At 35.8% G+C, this 15,657-nt stretch overlaps 1 protein-coding gene across 1 annotated transcript in view; it reads left to right on the top strand.

The window, feature by feature from the left end:
• Positions 1-15,657, top strand: part of LRBA (LPS responsive beige-like anchor protein) — an 820,489-nt gene that overhangs the window by 667,867 nt on the left and 136,965 nt on the right. The window lies entirely within an intron of this gene.

A 15,657-nucleotide genomic window follows, 5' to 3' on the forward strand; every position in this document is an offset into this window, starting at 1 on the left:
TCAGTAGCAAGTCAAATGCAAAAGCAGTTTTCTTTTGAAACTGGATGAGTTTTATACCACTAGTAATTTTTTGTCTCTGATTTGGGACACGGGGTTGGGGAACAATATTACTTTGTTGATTTTGGAAAGAAATTTGAAAGTCCAAAAATATGATGAACAAAGCTTTACATAGTACAATTCAGGTTGATTCATTTTATGTTTTCCTTTTAACCTCCTAGGACTGACTAAATGATTAGTATCGTATTTTATGTATCTGTTAACATGTTATCACATAAGGTATTTTTTTCCCTTTTTTGCTTTTTTGGTTTGCTTCTTCCAGTCTACAGATTTTATGCAATGATTGTAGCTCATGAAATGCATACTACTTTGATCTGTGACCTTTTTGTGGTGCTAATCGGGTTCCTGATATCATTATACCTTGCTCATTAATCATATTTCCTGCAGCCCGTCAGGCAACCAGACAGCCCAAGTCCCTGTTTTCAGCCCTCTGTTGGCAGGTTTCTGCTTTTCCAGATTATTACAGTGCGATACTTTGGCTTCTCATAACCAGAGCCACATCAAGCTGTGTGCTACAATTAAAGTCAGATGGTCCTCAGGTTGAACAGGGATATAGTGTTGCAGCTGTCTGTCTTCCTGGAACAGACCAGCACTAGGAACAGATGATATATAGGACAGTGAAAAATAACAGATTGTACAGTACCAGGTTAGTAGCAGGGGATCAGAGCATTAATTAATGGACATACTTATTTTAAATTGATACACAGCTCATCATTTTAAAATACTGAGGAGCACAAATGTTAATTCAGAAAGACAGAATCATTTTTAAGGACATATATGACTGTATTTTGATTGATACTGTGTTGGGAATTTTTATTCTGCTTGTATTTGCTAAAGGAGAGTAGTAACTCTACGGTTAAAGAGTTGATATATTCATGGCTGGGGCGGGGGGGGGTGAGATTTTGTTAGTACTTATCTAAACATTTTCTTTTTGAAAGAAATACAGTACTAGGATTTTGGCCAAACACCCAGATACAAATATTCTGCATGTCTTGAAAGTAAAAACTAAAAGATGCAATTTTCTTTCAGGAAAAGAAGTAAAATTTCCATTGTTCTCTGTATTTGAAATAAAAGTGAAATTGAACATGATCCTCCATTTTGACTTGGGTCTAGATGCTGGCCTTGTTCTTACATGTTAAAAAAGACTGAAGATCTTTGATTCCAAATGCTACAGAGAAAACAAATGAGCAATAGGACTGTATCTTCCAAATACTGTGATTCCTTAATTCACCATTCTTTAATATAGGATAGCTGTAGACTGTTTTATTTCTTTATATAGGGAATCCCTGTATAATTTCAAGAGGTAAATTTAATTCAGAAGGCCAGATTGGGCAATAACTCTCTAGCAAGAGTTCATAACCTGAGGTCTATGAGTTTGTTTTTAATATGTTGACAAATGCATTACAGCTTAATTTTTTCCTTTGTGATTGTATGTATTTTTATGGATTTAAAAACATTTTTCTAAAGAATCCACAGGCTGCCCCAGATTGCCAAAGTGATACATGATATGGAAAATTTCAAGAGCTCCTGTTTTATAGTCTTTTCTAAAAATATATTTTATTTAGGTGAAACTGAGTGAGACTTCACTCAAACTGATTCATAAAGAATACTTATTCTTACTTATTCATAAAATAGTCCTTTTTCACATAGGGAAACCTATCTTCTTTCATTCTTTTCTCCTCAGTTTTTTCTGTAGTGAAAATACTGTAGTCCTCAAAATGAACTGTAATGAAATACAGAAATGCTAAGAGTTTTTATTAATACTTGTTTAAGAATATGTAATAGTCTGGATGTGAAAAGATCTGGAAATACAAGGTCCTAAGGGATGGTTTTAGGGAGGAGAAGAAGAGCATGCTGACCTGAAGAGAGTATAAGGAACTTCAGTCCACTTAAGTGGTCTTTTGATGCCAGGGGTCAAAGCTGCGAAGAAAGATAGAAAGTTTTAGAGGCCCTACAGGTTAGAAAGTGAACGAAAGAGAGAGAGAGAGCTGACAGGTTACAGGCTGTCGATCAAGATTGGATCAAAGGAATCTTAATCAAAATTTTGTTTGCCCAGAACAGAGACTTTTTGGAGCACTTATTGGAGCACTCTATGTCTTAGGCAGAATTATTGGCAGTATTTCTTTGACATAGGCTAGGTCACAGGGGTGGGGAACCTACAGCCTCAAGGCCACATTTGGCTTTCTAGGCCCTCAAATGTGGCCCTTGGACTGAATCCAAACTTGACAGACTAAATCTCCTTAATAAAAGGATTTGTTCTGCAAAACTTGGACTCAGTCAAAAGACTGCATCCAAGGACCTAGGAGGCCATAGGTGGCCTTGAGTCCACAGGTTCCCTACCCTTTGTGCTCGGAGTTAATAGCTGAGTTATGATTCACGTGGCCACAGGGTGAGTAGTTTTGACCTAAAATCTAGAAAGAAGTCCATATTTCCTCCAAGGATGAAAGAAGAGCTAAAGTTAAAAATCTGGACTTAGCCTATAGGGTGAAAAGTAAAGTGAACTTACAAGAAAGAACAGTGATCCTAAGGATCAGGGTTAAAACCACGTAAAGGCCCGCTGAATACACGGGGAACGGAGTCAGCAATGTCCAGAACTGGCGACTGGATGCCCTGAACTGGTGACGGGCCGCGTGTTTGAGTCTACTTTCTCTTTATAACATTGGTTCCCTCCAGTGTACACACATAAATAATATGCACATGTGTGTGTGTGTGTGCGTGTGAGTGTTGGGAGAAAGGGTCGGAATTTGGCAAAGTCCATTTTTCCATGACATGCCATTTATGAAGTAGTGTGCTATAATGGGGTAAAAAAGAACATTGAGTTAGGGTCAGAGGATCTGGGTTTGCCATTGCCAATAGCCATGTGACCATGAGCAAGGGGGAAGTTTTCTATGTGTTACCATTTTTCAAAAAAAAATTAAGCACTGTTAATCTAAACAAAACAGAATATCTGTTTATAATGGTTTTAAAATATCTGTTTGATGTTTTGTCTATATATCCACTCCACCCATTAGTACTACTTTTCCAAAATTCCACTCCTGTCCTTTTGAAGATCTTTTCCTTTCTTCTTCTATCTCTACAGCTCCCATCTTACTGAGTCTGAAAATCCACTTATTGATAAAGAGAAAACAGGGTAAGGGTAGGAATAAATGAAACCAAAGAACTGTGGGATAAGGAGGAAATATCGCATGCACACATACTTCCTTCTTAATAATCTTCCTATATTTGCTATATCTTTCTCTTCTGCCTTTTTGCAACACTCAGACTGTAGTCTGAGAATTCAGTCCGGTGTCTGAGAATTCTAGAAATACTATCAGATTACTACCTCTGAGGGTCCACTGATGACTCCCACAAGTAGAATGCATTAACCAGAAAGAACCTCAGTGCCATTCTCTACTTCCTTCCTTAATCTAGCCTTACTCAATTACTTCATATTCTTGAAATAGGGAAGTAGATAGCAGTTCTCTTAAGGAGTGGAGGAAAGAGATAGAAAAAGAACCTTTGCCTCCCCCTGAGGACCTAGGTATCTGTTTGGTCACAGAAAGGTTAGAAACAGTATGTCATACATGTTTCAAGGTTATAGGGGTTAGCCACAGAATTTAGTTTAGAGAGTAATCTAGTTTCTCCAAGGACCTTTTTTTTTTAGTTTTATTGTTGTGTTTTGTTTTTACATTTCAAACATATACAGATTACTCCCATTTCATAAGAGGTCTCTTGTAACAAAGGAAAAAAGTTAAGTACAGTGACCTCATCTGAAGGTGCATGCAATGTTTTGCATCTATAACACACTCCCAATTCTCTGTTTTTAAAAAAAAAATAGACAGAAATCTCTTTTCTCTTCCCTCAGCTCATTAACATGGAAAAGAAAAACAAATTTCTTGTAACAAATATGCGTAGTCAATTACTTATAAAAAAGTATCTCATTTTGCACCCTAAGTCTCTGTATGGATAGCATGTTTCATCATCAATCTTCTGGAATCATGAATGGTCATTTTGTTGAGTTTAGTTCTTACAAAGCTTTCAAAATTTTTTATTTTTACAGTATTGTTATTATTTTTAAAATTATTTTGGTTCTATACTTTATTAAAGTTCTCGATAGTTTTATTTTTGTAATGTTGGTATCCTAGTAAAATTGTTTTTTGAATGTCTTTCTGTGTCTTTTTGAAATCACATTTCTTCTTTTATTCTAGCATAGTAGTACTCTCATCACATTGACATACCACAGCTTCTTGAGCCATTCCTCAATTTGGGGGCATCCCTTTAGTTTTGAACTCTGTTCATCCCCCAAAATAATAGTCTGTTTAGTATTGGAAAGAGCCCTCACAATTAGAAGGCTAATTAATCTCACCCTAATTCTATAATTATCTATTGTGGCACTTGTGATACAAAGAAGGGTAAAATTCTTCCCTACCCTAAAGGAGCTTATATTAGAGTAGGGATAAAACATAACTAGTTAAGGAATGTGTGAGTGTAGTAAGTATAAGTAATAATATGAGTGTATAGTTACATAATTTGGGGGGAACAGGGAGTGGGGTGGAGAAAGAGAAAAGAAGAAAAAGTAGATGATGTTGATGATGATGATGAAGAATGAAGGATGATCTCTGAGGGAAAACCCTAGCAGCTAGAACAATCAGGAAAGGTATTCTCCAGGAGGTAGGATTTGAGATGAGAGTCAAAGGAAGCTGAGGAAGCCAAGGAAGAGAGAGCATTGCAATCTTGGGGGACACTTCATACATAGGCGGGGAGAAGGAAGATGGAGTCCAGTGTACCAGGGATAGCAAGTAGGCTAGCATGGCAGGAGTGTAGAAAGTATGGCCTGATTAAGCTATAAGAAGCCTGGAAATATAATGAGGGTCCACGTCATGACGAGCTTTAAATACCAAAGAAGTTTTTGTTTGATGCTGGAAGTAATAGGGAGACAGTGGAGTTTATTGAGTAGGTGGGTAGCCTGATCAATTCTATACCATAGAAAATGAAAAAAAGGGGAGGGAGGGGAAATTATGTTGTCACAAGCTTAGCAATAGGATTATGGGAAAGGCCTGGAGTGATAATGGATTCTTCAAAGGGGCAAGTCCTTTAATAAAAAAGCTAAATATACTTAGCAATTAGTAGATATTGTCAAAGTATCCATTATAATGTTTTATGTTTTAGAAACCTTTTTCTAAATATTTAATTTGATGGATTTCAAATATTTCCTAGCATAAAAGATCCTCCAAAAGTTGAAATTGTGTACATGAAAGGGAAGTATTATGAACCAGTGAGTTTACTATGTGAAATATAATTGAAAATGGTTCATTGCTTTTTGTATATTTGGGGGAATAAGATGCTAATACATCAAACCACTGACAGCACTTAAAGCCACAAATTTAACTTGTTTGGAATACATCTGGAAATGTTGTTTTCTTTAAGAAATTCAGAGACCTAGAACTGCTTTATGCTAAACAGTACATTTATGCTGGGTTTTTTTTTAAAAAGGATATGAATGTATGATAATAATTAGCTTGAAGCAGTGTAACAAAACCCAAGAAACTAAAATCGAATATGACTTTTTGGTTCCATTTTATAGACTTGATCAAATCATAATTAAGTACAGAGAGAAATTGCAGGCCTTTTGACTTTTGTGTGTCAATATGTAGCTATTAAAGTTTTTGCTTAATCCACATATTCTATGCTGTGCCTCTTTAGCTTTTACATTTCTTTCACCTTAAATCTTAGTCTGTACCACTTGTATGCCTCATACAATGAGACATGTTATTTTCTTTTCTGATAAGGAACATAAGTAATAGAAACTTGATATACTTTTTTGTTTTAAGCTGTATGTAAGCTTTTTCTCTCTTTTGAGCTGTATTTTAAGTTCAGTGATATTAAAAAAACTTATTTGTCTTTGTGAGAATTTATTAAATACCCATGTCGTACCAGCACTGTTCTAGGGGATGGAGAAACAAAGACAAAAATTAAACAGGTCTAGTCTTGGATGAGTTTCCATAATTTTAGGGGAATACATACCAGATAAATGCAAGGTAATTTCAGAGGGAGGCACTAGCATCTGAGTTGGTCAGCAAATATTTCATGTCAGGCATTGGAACTGAGCTTTGACGAAAACTCAGGTTTCCAAGAATTATGTATCCCTATAGTAAGTAGTAAAATACTTTGACCTTATTAGATGTTATAAATGCCCATTGGCTTAATTTGATTTTTATTTAATCCTTGATATTTAATTTTGGTTTATGTGATTCAGTTTCTCTTTTAAAGTTGAGTTTTTTCTTTATACCTCTTCCTCTGTCCTACTCTCCCCCACCCCCAATATAAATTTTGATAGAGAGCTTTCGTTAATTTCAGTTTGGTTGAGATTTTGTTATGCCATTGTTTCTTTATAGTTACATATTTAAATAAAAGCTTATACCCCACATATATACTTCCTCTTTGTGTATACTAATGAAACAAAAGTATAGGTACTCTTTTGGATAATTTTTTTCTCAAGACCTTTATTGATTATGTTCTTTAGTATTTTTTAAAACATAAGATCTTTGAGGAATTGTATGCTGCCATATTGAAAATGAAAAAAATGATATTAAAGTCAATAAACCAATGTCAAAATTTCCTTTAAGTACAGTTTTAAAGTATTGCCAGAGTAAGCTGTTTCTCCTATCTCCTTGACCTCACGGAAGAGGTTCCAGAGAAAAGGGCCAGAGATGATAAAAACAATTTTGTCTCATGATTATTTTCTTACAGTGTTCTTGGGTTCTCAGTATTTTGCCTTGTCAGAGTCACAGGAACATAATTTTTTCAAGCTTATTCAATTAATAGAAACCTGCATTTTCTCCCTCTGCTCCCTCCCTACCCCATTAAAAAAGAAAAATGGAAAAACAAAAGCAAAACATACATAGGCGAACACAACCAATTTCCCCATTTTCCATGTCTCCGTCAGGAGGCGGGCAGCACGCTTCCTCATCAGTCTCTGGAACCATGGTTGGCTGCAGCATTGATCAGATTCTTTGGTCTTCTGCATTCGTTTCTTCTTCCCGTGTTATTACTGCATTAATGATTCTGCAGGCTCCGTGTGCTTCATTCCGCATCATTTCATACAAATTTTCCCAGGTTTCTTTGGAACTCCCCTTTTTATGATTTCTTACAGCAAAATAGTATCCTACTGCATACAGATAACACAGTTTGTTCAATTGCTACTCAATTGATGGACACTCCCTTCAGCATCCAGTTCTTTGCTACCATAAAAAAAAAAGTTGCTTTGAGTGTTGTGTACATGTAGGGTCTTTTACTCATTTTTTTTCTCAGTGGTATAGGCACAGTAACAGGGTCACTGGGACTCACGTTAGTAATTTTGGAGGCATAGTTCAAATTTGATTTGCAAAATGATTAGTCTAATGCATAACTCTATAAAAAGATGTTCATTTTTTTCCAGTAGTTGCTATAACACATTTGTCATTTTTCTTTTTTGTCACATCTGCCAATCTCATGGTATATGTGAACTGAAATGTCAGGGTTGTTTTAATTTGCATTTCTCTAATTCATAGTTATTTGGAGAATTTTTTCATGTGGCTATTGAAAGCTTAAAATTCTTTGTTTGAAAACTGCCTGTTGCTATCTTTTGATCATTTATCAGTTGGAAAATGTCTCTTATTCTTAAAGATTTGAATTAGTTCTTTATATCTTGGATATGAGACCTTTATGAGAGAATTGCTGCCAAGATTTATTCCCTAGTTATCATTTCCCTTCTAATTTTAACTGGTTTTTGTTTGTGTAAAAACTTTAAAATGTTATTTAATCAGTTATCTATTTTGTCTCCTGTGGTCTTTTCTATCCTTTGGTCAAGAATTCTTTCTTTACCCGTAGATCTTGCTTCTCTAATTTGTTTATGATATCATCCTTTTGATCTGAGTATCCATTTGTGGTTTAACTTTATATATGGTCTGAGATGTTGATCTGTTCCTAATTTCTGCCACACTGCTTCCTATTTCCTAGCAATTTTTCTTAGAAGTTCTTATACCAGAACTGGGTCTTTAGAATTATCAGACCCTCAGTTACTATGAGTTTTTCTTCTATTTGTTAACTAGTTCCAAATTGTTCAGTGAGTACTGCTTTGTAATATAGTTTGAGACCTAGTTCTGCTAAACCCCCTTCCTTCCCACCTTTTTCATTATTTTCCTTGAGAGCTTGACCTTTTGTTTCTCTAAATGAATTTCATTTTTTTCTAGCTCTATGAAATAATTCTTTGGTAGTTTGGTATGACACTGGATAAATTAATCAACTTAGGTAATTTAAAATTTTTATTATATTTGGCTCAACCCAACCATGAACAATTAATATTTTCCCAGTTATTTAGATCCGTATTTGTATAAAGTGCTTTGTTGTATTCATCTAGTTCATAATCATATGAACATATTTAATTGTTCTTTCAGCCACTAAAGGAACAATTCTTTCTCCTGTAGGATACTGACTTTTGTCTTTTTCTCCCTTGTATTAAATGTTGGTGATAATACCACTGATATACATGTGACATATAATGTTACTCTTCTATTATTTTAGAGAAACAAATAGAATGTTCAACCCACTCATTTTTCCCCTTGTAACATCAAAACAAACATGGTGCCTATTCTTTTTATCAGTGATTTATTCAATATTTTATCTGAAATAAGCACCCAAAGTTCACTATGATGACCTAATTTATCCAACATTGTCAGAGAATGAGAAAGTCTACATAAATGAATTTTCTAGATACCTAAAGATTAAGTATTTAAGTATTTTAAGTAACCCATTAAGTATCAAAACCTTTTATTTTGATTTAATGTAACCATTGGTATGTAAAATAATGTAAAGCTGTTTGTATAAAATCAATCAATAAGTGTTTATTAGGAGCTGACTATATATGTTACAAATTATACATCTCCATGCCTTAAACAAATGGTAATAAACATTAACATTGTCTTAAGGATTCATTGTCAGAGAGCAGTATAATGTAGTGGATAGAGAGCTACATTCAGAGCTAGGAATACCTGGGTTCAAGTCTTAACTGTCCTCCTAACCCTAGGCAGGTTATTTACCTCTCACTGCCTTAGGCAGTTTTCTAGTATGATAAGTTGAAGAGAAGGTGCCACCTTACCTTTGTTAGACAGAGTTTCCTTATGGAAGAGTTCTTTATACCAGTGAGATACTGATCAGGTGCCTATCAGTGTTATCACTCTAAATTACACAATATCAGTAATTATACTCTCATGTAATGCATTGATGCCCTTAAGGGATATTGGGATGTGTTGACTACTCTTCATTTTTATATTTTTTTGTCTGCTTTTCATAGTTATATCTCATGACTCCTTTTACTTTTTTCTGATATCAATGACCTCCTTATAATTTGATGCCACATTTTATATAGTTGTTTAGATGAAGACCTTGAGGGTGTCTTTACCCTTCCTGTAGATTGTATGGGTTTGGGGCAGTGATTATTAGCCTTACATCTTTTAGAACTTTTTCTTCATCTCTAATCTAGATGATTAAGGTTACCATGGGTCCAGATTCTGAATAAGCAGTATATTTACACACATACATACACATAGCATGTTTGTTGTTTAGTTCTTTCAGTTGTGTCTGACTCTTCACAACTCCATTTTGGGGTTTTCTTGATAAACATACTGGAGTGGTTTGCCATTTCCTTCTACAGCTCATTTTATAAATAAGGAAACTGAGGCAACCAGGGTTAAGTGACTTGCCCAGGGTCACACAGCCAGTAAGTTCCTGAGGCCAGATTTCAACTCATGAAGATCAGTCTTCCTGAGGCCAGTCACTCTATCCACTGCACCACCTAGCTACCACACACATCATATGTGTATATGTATAAAATGGGGTAGAAAAATCTCTGACTTTCACCTAAAATTTGTATTGTAATAAGGTTATATTTATTGAAGTCAAATTTAGACTTCTGGTAATCTCAACCATACACACACATAAATCTGAAATATAAACTAATTTTCTCTTGTTCTTTTTGAGAACTAAAGAGTGAAGCCTAGATCTTTCCTTCACCTTCTTTAGCCTAAGAACTATCTGTTTACATGGTGAGAAAAATATTTATTAATGGATGAGTTGGGCATAAAAATGTGGGCAAATAAGACACATGTATATAATGTATGTAATTTTAGTCCTACACTGTTGTTCTTCCTACAAGTGTAAATTATGCTAGTTATCCTATTCTTCTACTAGTTGATTTTCTGTGCACTTCCATTATTATATCTTTGTGTACATTGTCATCTCTGGCATACCCTTCTGACTTGTTAAAATCCTACCCATTCTTTAAGGTGTGATTCAAATATATTTCACTAGAAAGCCTTTCCAAATCTCTCCTCTCTCCCACCCCACCCCTTCAGCCAGTCTTCCAGGCAATTCTCATAGCACCTTATTTATTACCTCTCTCAGCCCAGCCTTGACGGATTAAGATTTATAACTACGCTCAGGTATAGCCCTCAGTTTCAAGTTGAACCTGTATTATCTGTAGCCATCTGAATTCAGTTGGCAGTTATATCTTTGCCTAGATTTCTTCCACTGTCCTTAGTAAGTCTCTCTTCCTTACACTCCTTCCAACCTAGAGAAATTCCTGTTCTCTGTTCTAGAATATTTCTTAAGGTATTAAAAAGCATTGCAGCCTCTTTCCCTGTGCTTCATTAAAGAAATGGCAGCTTTTGTGGGAGAATTATACCCCAACAAGCATCTTTTTAAAATTTAGTACTTCTTTGGAACAAAAAGAGAGCTTAACCAGAATTTTCAAAAAAATTATCGATTATCTTTTCTTCTTATATCATCTTGATTTCCATACATACATATATGTATATACACACATACATATACATATCTCCCTTTCCTCTTTCCTACCCAAAGAGCCATTCAGTGTAAGGAAGGCTGAAAAGTATTTCTGTGAATCTTTCTGTGTATGAGACCTTTTTTCTCCCTTTGATTTTCTAAAACAAAAGTGTCATTTTACTAACTAAATGACCTTGAAATAGTCATTGAATTCCAGTAGTTCTCAGTTTCTTCTGCATATGTTTAAAATATAAAGTGTTTTTTCTGTTGTATTTATGAAAAGTACTAAAGAATACATTCTAAAAATTTCCTTTATCTCTTTCAGCCTAAGACCTGTCCTATTCTATAAAAGGTGAGAAGCATATTTATCAATATCTAAGGGGGATAAGAATTTGGACAAGAGAAGAGGAAACCTATTCTTAGAGTTTCACTAATGAAAAATATCAAAAGCCTGCATCTGTCACTTCAAGATTTATAGAATGCTCTACGTACATTATGGCATCTGGCCCTATAAAGAAGCAACCTTATAAAATGAGTACCATGAGTGGTCTCCATTATTATCCTCATTCCACAGATTAGGAAACTCAAACTCAAAGGACTGACTCATCCATGACTGTGCAGCTAGCTGCTCAGTGTCACGATGGAGCTTGCACACTGGTCTTCTTGACTTCCAAGTCTACACTACTGCTTCCGGTAGGCACTCCATCGCTTTAGTAAGAAATGAACAATATCTAGTGCGGCTAAGAACATAAAGAGCATCTAGGGAGCACAGTAAATAGAGTGCTGGCCCTGGAGTCAGGAAGATTCATCTTTGTGACTTCAAATTTGGTTCGACAAGTTATATCTAAAATAAGCCAGTTAATGGAAGGTAGTAACCATTGATTGTTCATTTCCCCCACATATATGTGTATGTGTGTGTGTGTTTGTGTTCTGTACATATACACATATATGCATATATTCTACATATTTTAGGCAGACTTTGTGAGGGGTTAACCCCCATTTTTACTTTTTTTCATATCTAAATTTCTTGGATTGAATTTCAGAAAATTATAGCAATTATTTAAGCACTTACTATATGCCAAATACTGTATTAAAGCACCAGGTTTATAAATACAAAAGGAGACAATCCATGGCCTCAGATAGCTCCCGTTTGAATGAGAGAAACAATGCATTCTTATTGGGGAATCCTAGAAAAAGAATATTGGTCTGGGAAGTTACAAAGAGGGTGAGTGAAACTACAGAATAGTTAGCTGGCTCAGGCTGACTTTCCATAGACAGTGTGGAAGGTTTATTAAACTTTACTCAGCAGAGGTGGAAAGGAGGTGTGTGTAGTCTCAGGGTCATGGAAAGTACCTGAGGTGAAGGGGAAGATACATGGCTCTAGAGAGTGCTTCAGCACAGCACGATGATCAGGTTTTTAGCTACAGCAACTCACAAATACATCTACTAAGATATTAGAGAATTATGCTGTTCATGAGTGGAGGTAACATTCAACACTGATGAAGTCCCAGACTTAGTACTAGTGCTGTGCTTTTCACATGATGTGCAGAAAAGATTTCTGCCCATTGGGAAGCATGTGAATCACTATTTCCTTATATCACTTAGAGAAATGCCACATTTTAAATTATTTTCACTTGTAGCCCATGTATTGTAGGAAATGATCAAAATCAAATAAAAGCTGTTTCCTTTATAAGCAAAGTCACAGTATTTGCCTCTTTTATACCAACTTCTCTGGGTTCTTACACTATTATCCTTATAAAAATGCTGAAGTTGGAAACTGTGTCATAGAGTAAAAGGAGATGAAGTTTTCCTTCTGGCTCTGCCACTAGCTAACTTTTTCATCTCAAGTAATTAAATATCTTAATTCTTCTTGGTCTCAGTTTTCTTATCCATAAAATAAAGAGGTCTTAGACTAGATGGTCTCTGATTATGTTTTCCAGTTTTAACATTCTGTGATTAAGTGGAAGAAAAGTTCATCCTATTAAAGTCAGAGATAGGTGTAATGAAATCAGGTGACTCCAGTACAAGTGGAATCCCTAGATACATTCTCTGGGCCTTTTGGTCCTGGAGTAATCTATTGTCACCACCTGAAGTTGGATAAAGAAATAGATTTCTCTTCTAAAGGCTCTTTTAGCTTGACAGTCTTTCTCCATCTTTTTTTCTCCCAGAATAGCCCTTTCCCATTATGACCACTGTAAATCCCCCACACAGTTAATTGACATTCATTCAACCAATATTTATTCAGTTCAATTCAACAAACATCTTCCTACGTATAAAGTAGGAAAGTGGGGAAGCAAAGACAACAAATGAACAAAAAGAACAAAAAACGAATACAGTTCCTACCTTCAAGAAGCTACTGGGAAGATGTAACATGTATCCCACTAAATATAATGAATTGTAATTTGAGGAAGAATGCTGAATGGCATCATGTCAAAGATGTTGATCAGAGATACCTGCTCTAAGATTATAATTTATATATTCTTTAATTCAGGCTAGAAGAACCAGGAAGAAACAACATAAAGAGAGTTGGGCAAAGCCGTATATCAATTTGTATTCACACACATATATGTATGTGTGTGTGCATATATATATATATATGTATGTATGTATGTATGTATTTTCATATAGCTGAGATTTCAGGCAGATTTGAGAAAGAAATTAACGTTTGGAAAGATGAGAGGGAACAGCAAAAGAAAACCCACTCTCTGGTCTCTAGCTTCAGAAGGAACTCTGATTTATTACAAACACAATACATGACCAAAGCCTTTCTCCACATGAGAAGTTTCTCAGTTAACATCTCTCCTCCAGGGTGATAAGTGGAGAATGGGAGCTTCTGTAACTCTTCGTCCCCACTCCTAGTAGAGTTCTCGCTTTCTATCAGATTCCTTATAAATGTATTTCATGTGCTCTTGCAGGTTGTGTAAATCCTACTGAACCAAGCAATTGTCCTCTATCTCCTTCTTGCACACACAGTGCTACAGTGTATTCATTTTCCATCCCTGTAGCAATTCGGGTGCTACCGTTAGGCCTTTGGGTGCTCCTCAGATTTTTCTAGGGTTCTGATGTTATACACCTCAAATATGCTCCTTTTTTATTGCACCAATCCACCACTTTGTGGAGAGCCATTATGCTGCCTGCATTGTGCTGGAGGAAGACAGAAGTGGTAACTTACATTTATAGATATAAAGTTTGTAAAACACATAAAGATTCTCTCATTTGACCCTTACAAAGTCGCTGATACTAATGACATTATTATTGTCATTTTACTGGTAAAGAAACTGAAACATAGAGACAAAATGACTTGTCCATGGTCATACAACTAGTATTAGAAGCAAGAGTTTAAACCCAAGTCTTTCTGATGCCAGGCTTTTTCCTCCATCTCTTCTTCCAGGCTGCTTCTCAAATATAGATATGCCTTGCCTCAAGGCATTTCCAACATAATGTGTGCCATAGTGAATAGTAACCCAACTTTATAGTTAAGAAGATCTGTGTTTAAGTACAACCTCTGAAATATGCTGGCTTTATGACCCTGGGCAAATTACTTAACCTTTCAGTGCTCCAAGGAGTTCTATCAGTATAAATTGTAGAACACATAGATGTGCATTTGAAGAGGAAGTTTCCTAATCACATGTTCCCTATACCAAGGAAATCACAGTTCCAGTAAAAATATATATGTATGTGTGGATGCAAATGAATATGTTAGACTATGGTAAGTATATAAGAGGGCAGAGTACTGTAAAATCAAATGAGGGAATTATGCTCTCAACTGGCAGGATTTGGCTGCAGTATTAAGTACCTGAGATTCCACTGGTCTATAATAGGGTGATAAAGCTATGTTGGAGCCAGATTGTAAGGGTGTCTTGACTTCCTAGCTAAGAAATTCCTCCTTCTTTCATGAAGTAATTACATAATTCAATAATCTAACTAGACCTGGACACATTAGGAAAGTGAATTCATTCAACAAACATTTACTAGACACCTACAGTATGCCAGGAACTTTACTAGGTGCCAGGGGTACAAAGGCAAAAACAAAAACACTACTTGACCTCAGGAAGCTTATATTCTATTGGAGGAGGGGGAAGACCACTGTATACACAGATAAGTAAGTATAAACCATATACAAATTAATATGGGAGGACCCTGATTCTTAAGGAAAATCATAAAAGATCTTATGTAGGAGACAGCACTTGAGTTGTTAGGTGGGATGGAAAGTACCCAGAAAGAAGGCAAGTCAGAAGTACTCACCAAGGGTAGACTATAGTCTTTGTGCAGGTGAGTGAGGAAGAAGAAGAACTCTGGGAAATAATCAGCCAAATGAGGGTTCAGGAGACACAGAATTCATCAGGAGAAGCATGGATCTTAGAGAGCTTGAACCTAGGAAGGCATGCTGCTCACATTCACAGAATACTCTCAACATCCAGGTTTTCAAGTTTTCAGCCATTCAAACAATGATTAATAACCCATCTTGTACCAGGTATTGTGTTTAAGCCCTGGAGGTACAAAAAGACAAAAGTGAGAAAGCTTCATGGAGACAATGTAGAGGTATAATAGAGGGGTATAGCACATGCCTAGAGTCCCTCAGATGACGCCTTGCAGAGGACACTAGGGAACTGCTTCAGGGACAATTGTGAAGATGTTTGAAGGCCTTGGAGACACAGATCCTGTAGCAGGCATGGCAGCTTCACTTTGCCTCAGCACTCTTGGGAGGACTTGGTGATTTGTAAAAGGATTCTAGCCTATGATGTTTGAGTTCAAAAGGCCTTAATAGCTTCTTCTCAGCATCCCATAATTCCAGAGATT

The sequence above is a fragment of the Trichosurus vulpecula genome, chromosome 6, assembly GCF_011100635.1.
Source record: "Trichosurus vulpecula isolate mTriVul1 chromosome 6, mTriVul1.pri, whole genome shotgun sequence".
Taxonomy (NCBI): Eukaryota; Metazoa; Chordata; class Mammalia; order Diprotodontia; family Phalangeridae; genus Trichosurus; species Trichosurus vulpecula.